This window comes from Bombina bombina, chromosome 2, assembly GCF_027579735.1.
Source record: "Bombina bombina isolate aBomBom1 chromosome 2, aBomBom1.pri, whole genome shotgun sequence".
Taxonomy (NCBI): domain Eukaryota; kingdom Metazoa; phylum Chordata; class Amphibia; order Anura; family Bombinatoridae; genus Bombina; species Bombina bombina.
In genome coordinates this window covers 99,443,371-99,456,144 of record NC_069500.1, presented here as the reverse complement: position 1 = coordinate 99,456,144, position 12,774 = coordinate 99,443,371, and positions in this window count along the sequence as shown.

The window sequence follows — 12,774 nt, the reverse complement described above, 5'->3', positions numbered from 1 at the left end:
AGCTCCGGTCGGCAGATTAGGGGTTAATAATTGAAGTTAGGTGTTGGCGATGTTAGGGAGGGCAGATTAGGGGTTAATACTATTTATTATAGGGTTAGTGAGGCGGATTAGGGGTTAATAACTTTATTATAGTAGCGGTGCGGTCCGCTCGGCAGATTAGGGGTTAATAAGTGTAGGCAGGTGGAGGCGACGTTGTGGGGGGCAGATTAGGGGTTAATAAATATAATATGGGGTCGGCGGTGTTAGGGGCAGCAGATTAGGGGTACATAGCTATAATGTAGGTGGCGGCGCTTTGCGGTCGGCAGATTAGGGGTTAATTATTGTAGGTAGCTGGCGGCGACGTTGTGGGGGGCAGATTAGGGGTTAATAAATATAATACAGGGGTCGGCGGTGTTAGGGGCAGCAGATTAGGGGTACATAAGTATAACGTAGGTGGCGGTCGGCAGATTAGGGGTTAAAAAAATTTAATCGAGTGGCGGCGATGTGGGGGGGGCCTCAGTTTAGGGGTACATAGGTAGTTTATGGGTGTTAGTGTACTTTAGAGTACAGTAGTTAAGAGCTTTATGAACCGGCGTTAGCCCAGAAAGCTCTTAACTACTGACTTTTTTCTGCGGCTGGAGTTTTGTCGTTAGATTTCTAACGCTCACTTCAGACACGACTCTAAATACCGGAGTTAGAAAGATCCCATTGAAAAGATAGGATACGCAATTGACGTAAGGGGATCTGCGGTATGGAAAAGTCACGGCTGAAAAGTGAGCGTTAGACCCTATTTTGAGTGACTCCAAATACCGGAGTTAGCCTAAAACCAGCGTTAGGAGCCTCTAACGCTGGTTTTCACGCCAAACTCCAAATCTCCAAATCTAGGCCTGTGTGTTTTCAACAGATTGTCTTCCCCCATTTGCTCTCTATTACAGTAAGGGAAATACAAAAACATAAAGGAACAAAAATAACTATATATATCGAATTATACTGAAATTAAAATATGTTCCCAAATCAGAAGAGATAGATAAATAGAAAACTTAAGTTTAAATATGGCAGCGTCTATTAATTTATAGCAACTCAGAGGAAGTTAGAAAACCAAATATTTTTAGAGTTAATTAACAGGGAAAAAAGGCCAAAATTAATAATGAAAGCATATTGCATAGTTCCTACGTACACATAGTTGAACATGTTATATTACAATTTCATACTGTTTAATATTCCTTTAACATTTTTTTTAATTAATAAATTAGGCTGAAGAATATAATGTTTGCAATCTAATGCTTTATAAATTTAGAAGGCCCTTAGATGTTGGGGGGGCTTCTAGTATTAGTGTGAGTGCATTGGGAGTTTATATAAGTGGGTCCCTTGAGTTTTATGAGTGTACATTTTGGGCTCGATTTATCAAACTTTGTTCAAGATCGCCGTTCCGTTCTCCGACAAGTACTCTGCATATCGCCATCGGATAGGCGCACATGTGCGCCATTATTTATCATAAAAGGGGTCGTATTTCTACGTTACTTTCCAAAGGCGAGATGTGGCGTGATATTGATAAATCTCGCCGTTATTCATATATTTGCACCATATTTATTATTAAAAATGTGTTAAATTAAAGCGCATATGAGAAATAAATGTGAATTCTCATTGATTACTTTTTAATTTGTATTGTTCAGTTATCAATGTTACAAATTCAATGTATATAACTATAGTGCTTTTCAATAAACACAAACTTTATTTATATTTCCGATAATCGCTAAAAATGTATTAAAAATTTGAATATAATAATTGTGATCATATTATCACATTCTCTCACATATAAATCTTTGAAGGGATAGAAGTTAAATGGAAACGATTAAAATTTAATGCTGAAAATAACACAATTTTTTGATATCTAATTTTATCTTTGTATTAACTTTTGAACTACTTATCTAAACATGAGCTTATGTATTTCAAAGATATAACCCAACTCTTTGATCTAACCCAACTCTTATATTTATATCCACCTCCCCCCTCAGCATTAATATAGTTTTTTTTTTTTTTTTTTTTTACAATAAAATAATTCAATGTTTTGGATTAAATAAACACACACACACCTTTAAATTGTAAAATATATGGATTTATTGAAACCCAAAATAAATGTTATTTTCACATCATAATAATTTTTTTTATTTCAAAATGAAAAGAAATAATGTTTTGCTTTATTGTTCATAATTAAAACGATTGATATTTTTCTCTTAAGTTTTGCACTTTTATGTATGAAATTGCAGACAAAATCAGGAAATAATCCATCTTCTTGCGCTGAAAATATGGAGTAAATTAGATGTTCTCCTATCTCTTCATGGAGAACATTAGTAGTCGTATTAGGAGGAGAACTTTAGGCTCTCCAATGGCGCAAAATAATGATAAATATATATTTTGGAGAGAAGTAGGTTGTATTCTTGAATATACACCCTGAAAAGGGCGTTTTAAAGCTTTATTTTGCGCAAATGTGCGCCTAGGCGAGGGACATTGAAGGGCGAGAATTTTGCAGTCGTATTTGCACATTTTTCGGAGTATTTCTGATTGATAAATAGGAGATATATTACGACGGTGTGAATTAAGGCGCAAATTAAGGAGAATATGTTTGATAAATCGAGCCCTTTGTGCATGTAGCCAGTGTCACAGTGAGGCCAGGGTTTGTTTGGTTAGGTTTGATTTCAGTGATAAATTTGTGGTTAGGATTTTCTGATCTCTGTGAAAAGTTTGTGCATCGGAAATGATGCTGTTACAAAAAAAGCGCCAAAAGAGGAGCAGAAAGCTGTAACAGATTTGTAAAGTCTACATTTGGTGATTAGTTATTCTACTTTCATGGTCTTAGCATTGTTGATCTCTGACCAAACCTTCTGGCGTGACCTTGGACTGATTCCTGGACCATGTTTTATGCATGACTCTTTGTCGTGTTCTCTGATTCTTGATGACTACCTGGTTACTAACTTTCGGAACTGTGTTTTAAACAATTTTTCTAGATCTCCCCTGTGCATTGCTGCTTGGTTACAGACATATCTTCTGGTTCCTGATCTTGGCCAGTTGCACTGTACTTGTTATCTCCTATATACTGCTTCCTGGTTACTGATAAATCTACTAAACATAACCTCAGCCTGTTCCTGACCATTACTCTATAAACCTCTCCTGCAAACGTGAATCCTGAGATCTACAAATAAAATCACATTTACATTTTTTCATCAACAATTTGGGCAGAAGAAGCAACTGTGCTGAACAGAGTATATCTAGTGTATTTTTCAGTTTAAACTAAACAACAAGTGCATAATATAAACCTTTTAATTCATAATATGTAAGTGATCATGCATATGTGGAAAATCCCATTAAATCCTTCACTGTCCTGATCAATCCTTCAAATTATATATACATTGTTGGTGGCAAGCTGCCCTGCTAAACCTAACATAGAAACAAAGATATTGACAACAGATAAGAGCCATAGGCCCAGCAAGTCTGCCCGATATTACCTAACAGTATAAACTTATCTAATTCGTAGGATAGCCTTATGCTTGTCCCAGGCATTTTTAAAGTCCCCCACAGTGTTTGTCATTACTACCTCTTGAGGAAGTTTATTCCATAAATCAATCACTCTTTCTGTAAGGAAGTGCTTTCTCAAATGACTTACTCCTATAAGCACATCAGTTCCAATGTCCTATATCTTACTGATAAAGATTTGCCTTGTTAGGGTAAAAAACTTTTACCCTTTAACCAGGGTCAAAAAAGCAGCATGTGTTATTTTTATGTTATCTATAATATAATTGCGTTTGTAATGCGTCCATCGCCAGTTGCGCAAGCATCCTCAATGAATGTAGGCAGCGTGAGACAGCCAAAAGAATCCACCTGGATGCAGCGTAGGCTAACAAAGCCTTATAAAAATAGAAAACACGCAATTTCCCGCATGAAATAACAAAAAAAACGTAACCGCCCACAAGAAATAAAAATAAATAAAACGCCTGCACGAAGTATTAAAAAACAACAACTAACCACCCGCACAAAGTATAAAAAAAAAAAAACTAACTGCCCGCATGAAGTATTAAAAAAATAAATAAACATAACCACTGGTACTAAGTATTAACAAAAAAAATTAACCCTTAAATCGCTAAACATCCACAACAGAAACTACCTAACCCTTACACCGCCAAACCCCACAAAACCAACTAAATAAATTACAATATTAACCCCTAAACCGCCAAACCCTACAACGCCAACTAACTAATTATACTATTAACCCCTATACTGACAAACCCCCACATTGCAATAAACCTAATTAACCTATTAACCCCTAAACCGCCAACCCCCCACATAGCAATAAATCTAATTAACCTAATAACTCCTAAACCGCCAACCCCCCACAACGCAAATAACTAATGTAATTACTAAGCCCCCTAACCTAACACCCCCTAAATTAACCTCAATTAATACTAAATTACACTTAAAATAAAAAATCCTAACATTAAATTACAAAAAATGTATCTAACATTACAAAAAATAAAAAAGTCTAACATTACAGAAAAAATAAACAAAATTATCAAAAATAAAAAAAATGAAACCTAATCCCTATGAAAATAAAAACGCCCCCCCAAAATAAAAACAAAATAAAAGGGCGGATCCTCAGCGGCGGTTCTCAGCGGTGGTCTTCTGCAGTGTGGAGGCTCCCCTTCATGCAATCGTCCGTCGCACACTGAAGATTGAATGCAAGGTACCACATATTTTTTGGGGTACCTTGCATTCCTATTGGCTGAAATTTTGAAATCAGCCAATAGGATGAGAGCTACTGAAATCTTATTAGCTGATGTGAACAGCCAATAGGATTTCAGTAGCTCTAATCCTATTGGCTGAGTTAAAAATTTCAGCCAATAGGAATGCAAGGTACCCCAAATTGATTGCGGTACCTTTCATTCAATTTTTAGTGTACGCCGGAGATCGGATGAAGAGGAGCCTCCACTGCACTGAAGATCTCCGCTGCTGAAGACCGCCGCTGAAGACTGCTGTCCTGGATCCGTGCATCGGGGGAAAACAGCTCCTCACCTCAGCTCTGCGCACAGGATGAAGATAGAAGATCATGGAGCCGCCTGGAAGAAGACCTTCTCCGCCGGACAACAGGAATGGTGAGTACCTATTTGGGGCTTAGTCTTAGGATTTTTATTTTATTTTATTTTATTTTTAAGTTTAGGGATTTAATGGGCTTTAAAAGAGCTGATTGCCCTTTTAAGGGCAGTAAAAGAGCTGAATGCCCTTTTCCATACAAATTTAGTGTTAGGTTTTTTTATTTTGGGGGGGTTGGTTGAGTGGGGGGGTTTACTGTTAGGGGGTAATTGGTCATTTTGTAAAGTAAAAGAGCTGTTTAACCTAGGGCAATGCCCTACAAAGGCAGTTTTAAGGACTATTGGTAGTTTAGTATTAGATTAGGGGGTGTTTTTATTTTGGGGGAGATTTTTTATTTTTATAGGGGTATTAGTTTAGGTTTACATTTTTTATTTTGGATAGCTTTGTTTATTTTTTTATGTAATTTTACATTTTTTATTTTTTAGTAAAAATTAGCTTGGGGGTTTGTATTTTTTTAAAACATAGGCTTATTGCCTAGTATGAAAAATAAAATAATTTGAAGACGTTTAATTTCTGTTTTAAATTAGTGTAGGGCAAAATGGTAAACCCAAACATTCCGTGCATGAAATGAAAGAGGAAGCCTGCTTTTGTAATTTGTTCTGATAGCTGGGGAGGGAATGGGATTTCTGTGCTGAAAAGTATAGCAATTAAAATAATGTAATCATTCAGCCAAACATACATCAAACATTAGAAGATAAAAAGTTCCGGTGCACATTTGGAATACATTTGTATAAACTGTAAGTATGTTACTATGATGCACATAATGATGTAATGGTTTATGCTTCTGTATATGTTTACTAAGCTGGAAGTTTATGAAAAAGCTTCACAATTACCCAGAGAATTGCATGATGCAAGTACTATTGTGTGTGCTTGTCACCCAGTGCTGCTGAGCTATGGGAAATTATATAGCAGTATTCATAAGTAATAATACAGAGAATGTTAGGTATTCAGAAACAAAGCGTGTTTAATTAAATGAATATTATATTTATGTAAGTAACATAGATATATTCAGAAAATGTATTTATTTGTTTTCCCATGTAACATAAAATGCATAATTATCAAATTATTTTTATTGCATTATTATATACACCATCATGAAACAAACAAAAAAAGCTCATTATGCATCCATTATAAATAAAAAAAAACTTAAGCGAAGTGTATGTCTTTGTTGCTTGGCTGTGTATACCTGTCAGACTCTCAGGCATAACCCTAAAACACTTGTGGCCATGCTCTGCAGATATTTTATGAACACGCCATGCATGCACTTAGTATGCTGATATAAAATAGATACCATCGTAACCCTTTTATTTTGGGGCACCCCTCATTAGTCCTTCACTTATATAAAATGCTGACAGAAAAAATTGCATGAAATGATTAAAGGCCAGTGGAGCATTATTTAAATAGCGTTCAGTCCGCTAGAAGTAAGCTTTTTGTGTGCACCGGGTAGCGCTCCTCTTACAAGTTGAAAGTAAACTGTTTTTGATCGTGTGCTAACCTGACGCGCGTAAAAAGCTGAACTTAGAATATTGCATCGTCGATAACCTATTCCCCCATTGAAGTCAATGGAGGAAAGAAAGTGGAAAAATCTAATACCCTACTCTTGTGTAAACACGATTGCAAATTCTCAAGTTTTTTCAACCCAACATGAAAATATGAATATTTCACATTCAAAGGTTCTTCACATAGCAGCATATGTTCTACCTATTCATAAATACATATTTCTACATTTATCTAAAGTTTTTTGCATAAATATATACATATATATGATTATATATAGGTATAGGTACAGTATATACAGATGTATATAGGAATATCTATTTATAAATACACAATATTCAGGTCTGGACTCTGTGGAGGCCAGTCCATAACTGTCATTGTTTTATCAGCTATTTTGCTCTCTAAATATGATTTCACTGCATTAGCAGTGTGCTTGGGATTGTTATCGTGCTGAAAAATAAAACAATTTCCAATGAGGTGCTTTCCAGAAGGAATGGCATGATGAATTAAAACTTGTCTGTACTTTTCAGCATTCATGATCAATTCCGACAATATCACCAACAGAAATAGAGAGATCGAGAGCGAGAGCGAGAGATATGGAGAGACAGAAAGACCGAGAGACAGAGAATTACGTAGTTTTGCTCTAGTCCCCAAAAAAGAACAGACCCTTCACCATGTTTTACTGAAGGTTGCAAGAACTCTTTCTCCCTCTGTTTAACTTTTCTTCTCACATATTTTCGACGATTTGACCCGAAAATTTCAAACTTGTATTGGTCACTCCATAATACTCTTTTCCACTGATCTTCATTCCAATCTTTGTGAGCTTTAACATAGCTTAGCCTTTTCACCCAGTTCCCTTTCCGAAAAAGTGGTTTCTTAGCTGCTACCTTTCCACAAAGACCATTCCTGTTTAAGCTTCTCTGGACTGTAGAAGGGTCAGCTTGACGTACCAATGAAGCTGACAGATGCTGAGCCAGGTCCTTGCTAGACTTCTTCCGATCTTCAAAAATAAGACATACTGAGATACTTCTCATCAGATTTTGAAAATGTTCTTGCCCTTCCAGTCTTTTTTTGTCCTTTACCTCTCCTGATTCTTCAAATTTCTTTATAACAGCTTGAATACCACATCTTGAGTATCCAATTTGTTAGCAAGCTTCCAATTAATTAAAATCACATACCTCCCAACATTTCAAAATTCAAAAGAGGGACACCCCCCCCCCGCAAAAAATTGAAATGTGGTGGGCGGGGCTTAAAAAATCATAAGACCAAGTAATATAAATAAAATTCTAAATAAAGTCATAGATTTTAATACACTTAGGCAGCAAATCAGTCACAAGCTCAAACCACTGGTATGGCTATGTGAGCTATGTATTTAATTAGCCTTTGCAAAGACATTGCTAAATATTTTTATCTTAATTGGACATTTAATAATAAATTCTTTAAAACTGCTCTCTGCATTCCCCATTAATATTCTAGATTCTGACCTTTAAAGTCAGCAAAAATGCACAGTAGCACACTACATAGCATACACTTACACATGCAGATACACACACACTACATAGCATACACTTATTCATGCAGATACACACACACTACATAGCATACACTTACACGTGCAGATACACACACACTACATACCATACACTTACACATGCAGATACACACACACACTACATAGCGTACATTTATACAGGCAGATACACACACACTACATTGCATACACTTACACATGCAGATACACACACACTACATAGCATACACTTATACATACCATACACTTACACATGCAGATACACACACACTACATAGCATACGCTTACACATGCAGATACACACACACTATATAGCATACACTTACACATGCAGATACACACACACTACATAGCATACACTTATACATGCAGATACACACACACTACATAGCATATACTTACACATGCAGATACACACACACTACATAGCATACACTTACACATGCAGATACACACACACTACATAGCATACACTTATACATGCAGATACACACACACTACATAGCATACACTTATACATACAGATACACACACACACACTACATAGCATACACTTATACATGCAGATACATACACACACATTACATAGCATACATTTATACATGCAGATACATACACACACACTACATAGCATACACTTATACATGCAGATACACACACACTACATAGCATACACTTACACATGCCGATACACACACTACATAGCATACACTTACACATGCAGATACACACACGCTACATAGCATACAATTATACATGCAGATACACACACACTACATAGCATACACTTATACATACAGATACACACACACAGTTATGGATATAGATAGACACACGCACTACATTCATTGTATGGGGTCCTGGGGTTGGCAAGCACATTAGCTGGCAGTCTGCGGCTGCCACTGTTCGTTACCCTGGTATTAGCACTGCTCATTGTATAAAACTGAAGGCATGCTAGTATTATCCCCAGGGGTTAGACATCATCACTACCAGAGGTAGGTTAGAGAGGTCACCATTACCCGTGGTCAGAGTGTATACAGCCTTCTTACTCCTGCTTAACCCACACACCATTCCTTTTCCACAGGGAAACAGGTATCTAACCCTGTAAGAGCAAAGTCAGCTGCTTCTTAGTATGGGCCCAACAGAATTTAAAAAAAATAAATAAAAAATTTTTTTTTTTTTTTTTTTTTTTTTTTTAATGCCTGGGGCAAATCGGGACAGATGGCTAGCAACTCGGGACAGAGGGACAGACCCCTAAAATCGGGACTGTCCCGGGAAAATCGGGACAGTTGGGGGGTATGAAATCATACCACATGTGTATGCAATGCTCAAGCATTTCTTCCACAAACCTGGTGTAATAGACCTTTTTCCCAGCAGTCATTTTGACATGAAATAGTAACAAACACAGGTGTTAGCAATGACATTAATTAGGGTTCCATTCCATTTTGGTTTGTGAGAGTCAGGTTTCTGCTATTTCTCAAGTGTAAGGGGAGGTCAGGTCACACTAAATACTTAGCCATTTAGCCTATAGAAGATTTTTTTCTGTTTTTTTGTTCTGTTTTTTTTAATACTGCATACAAATATCCTGTAATTTCTGGTTGTATTCTAATAAAGAGACTGGGAAATAATTATACATTGTCATTATACCATTTCCAAAATAACAAACCTTATGGTGGCCTATGACTTTTGCACAGTACTGTACATTAGTGATGTCGCGAACAGTTCTGCTGTGAATAGTTAGCAGCGAACATAGCATGTTCACGTTCGCAGCGGACGGCGAACATATGCGATGTTCAATTCGCCCCCTATTCGTCATCATTGAGTAAACTTTGACCCTGTAGCTCACAGTCACAAGACACATTCCAGCCAATCAGCAGCAGACACTCCCTCCCAGACCCTCCCACCTCCTGGACAGCATCCATTTTAGATTCATTCGGAGCCTGCATTCTTAGTGAGAGGAGGGACAGTGTAGCTGCTGCTGATTTAATAGGGAAATCGATAGCTAGGCTAGTGTATTCAGTGTCCACTACAGTCCTGAAGGACTCATCTGATCTCTGCTGTAAGGACAGCACCCCAAAAAGCCCTTTTTAGGGCTAGAACATCAGTCTGCTTTTTTTTTTTTTTTCCCTGTGTAATCTAATTGCAGCCTACCTGCCAGCTCAGGCTCACAGCGTATACTGTGCCCACTTGCCCAGTGCCACCACTCATATCTGGTGTAACAGTAGTGTACATTTAAAAAAAACAAAACACTTTTTTTAATTTGAAATAATAGCAGTCATTTTCCTTCACACATGTGCGTTTGAGGTCCTGCCAGAGCACAGTGTGACACCAGTGCAAGTCATATCTGCTAAAAAAGTAGTGTACATTTAAAAAAAAAAAAAACAACCTTTTTTTAATTTGAAATAATAGCAGTCAGTTTCCTTCACACGTGTGCGTTTCAGGTCCTGCCAGGGCACAGTGTGACACCAGTGCAAGTCATATCTGCTAAAACAGTAGTGTATATTTAAAAAAAACAAAAACCTTTTTTTACTGTGAAATAATAGCAGTCAGTTTCCTTCACACGTGTGCGTTCCAGGTCCTGCCAGGGCACAGTGTCACACCAGTGCAACTCATATCTGCTAAAACAGTAGTGTACATACATTTAAAAAAAACACCTTTTTTATTGTGAAATAATAGCAGTCAGTTTCCCTCACACGTGTGCTCTCCAGGTCCTGCCAGGGCACAGTGTCACACCAGTGCAAGTCATATCTGCTAAAGCAGTAGTGTACATTTAAAAAAAAAAAAAAACCTTACACTACCTGAATGATACAACATCATACCTGATGTTTTAAAGCACATTATTCCAAACAATTTAGGAATGTTAGGTGATTTATGCCCTTTATGGATTAAAACCAGACTCTGCATCAACTATGTAATTTTCCATGGGAGTTTTGCCATGGATCCCCCTCCGGCATACCACAGTCCAGGTGTTAGTCCCCTTGAAACAACTTTTCCATCACTTTTGTGGCCAGAAAGAGTCCCTGTGGGTTTTAAAATTCGCCTGCCTATTGAAGTCTATGGCGGTTCGCCGGGTTCGCCGGTTCGCGAACTTTTGCGGAAGTTCACGTTCGCCGTTCGCAAACGCAAAATTTTAGGTTCGCGACATCACTACTGTACATACACACACACCTGCACTCACATTTATTTGTATACACACACACCTTTGACCCCAGTCCTGCACCATATCCCTTTAATTCTGCCACAAAACCTTATTTTCAATAATAAGCATTTGTTTCCAAAGTATTAAAGCCCAATGATCTAAAGTTCTCCACTATGGGGAGATGATCTACGAAGTCTCATCATTACTACAAGGTCCCTCAAAGAATTTTAGAAAGGCAAAATTTACTTTTTAAGAGCTGTTTAGCTCTCAATGCAGGTTTTGGATGTGAAAAGAGAAAAGACACATGCATTAGAATGTAATGCTCAATAAAGCCCCTAAAGATTTTGCGTGATCTCTCTCCATTTTGGCGACTTTTTGATCTTCAGGTCCTCTGTATTAAATATAACATAAATACTTTATTTCCATAGCATTTTCATGTGTTTTGTTATTTATTTATTCATTCATTAATTGTACAACAAAATCCCCTAATCTCTCAAAAGCACATAATACACAAACTTTCAAAGCTAAATTTAAAGTCCTCTAAAATGACCTTAGTTATTTTTCTTTACACAAATGTTATTACAGCAGATATTATCTTATGCATTTGACTGTATTGCAGGGCATGCACATTCTGCAGCAGCCAATCACACTGACTACTAATGCATGTCTGCGCATAGCACATTTAACCAATGTAAAGCCATATGATATACCTGTATGCAAAGAAATGGTTAACAGAGATCTTTACAATTTAATAAAACTGTACATTCTGACTTCAGCATCCTTTGAAATCAGGTTGTGCTCAAAAGGTAGAAGTAGATCTGCCAGTAAGTCTGTAAGTGCTAGTAGATCATAAGACTATTGTGTGATTTCCCATTTGCCTCTCAACCAGTAGTGATAGTAAAGACTAAGCTTAAAGGGACACTGAACCCATATTTTTTCTTTTGTGATTCAGGTAGAGCATGACATTTTAAGCAACTTTCTAATTTACTCCTATTATCAAATTATATTCATTCTCTTGGTATCTTTATTTGAAATGCAAGAATGTAAGTTTAGATGCCGGCCCATTTTTGGTGAACAACTCGGGTTGTCCTTGCTGATTGGTGTATAAATTCATCCACCAATAAAAAAATGCTATCCAGAGTTCTGAACCAAGAAAAAAGCTTAGATGCCTTCTTTTTCAAATAAAGATAGCAAGAGAACTAAGAAAAATAGATAACAGGAGTAAATTAAAAAGTTGCTTAAAATTGCATGCTCTATCTGAATCACGAAAGAAAACATTTGGGTTCAGTGTCCCTTTAAAAGAAATGTAAAAAAATGTGTTTTGCTCCAGTACAATGTCCTCAATTTAAAAAGGGTAAATCAGCAGAAGAATATTTCCTATGTTAAAGTGAATGTAAACTTTCATGAATTAGTGCCCGTTTTTTAAAAATACTATTAAAAACAGGGGAACTTTCATTTACAAATACTTTTCTCTTCAGCGACGCA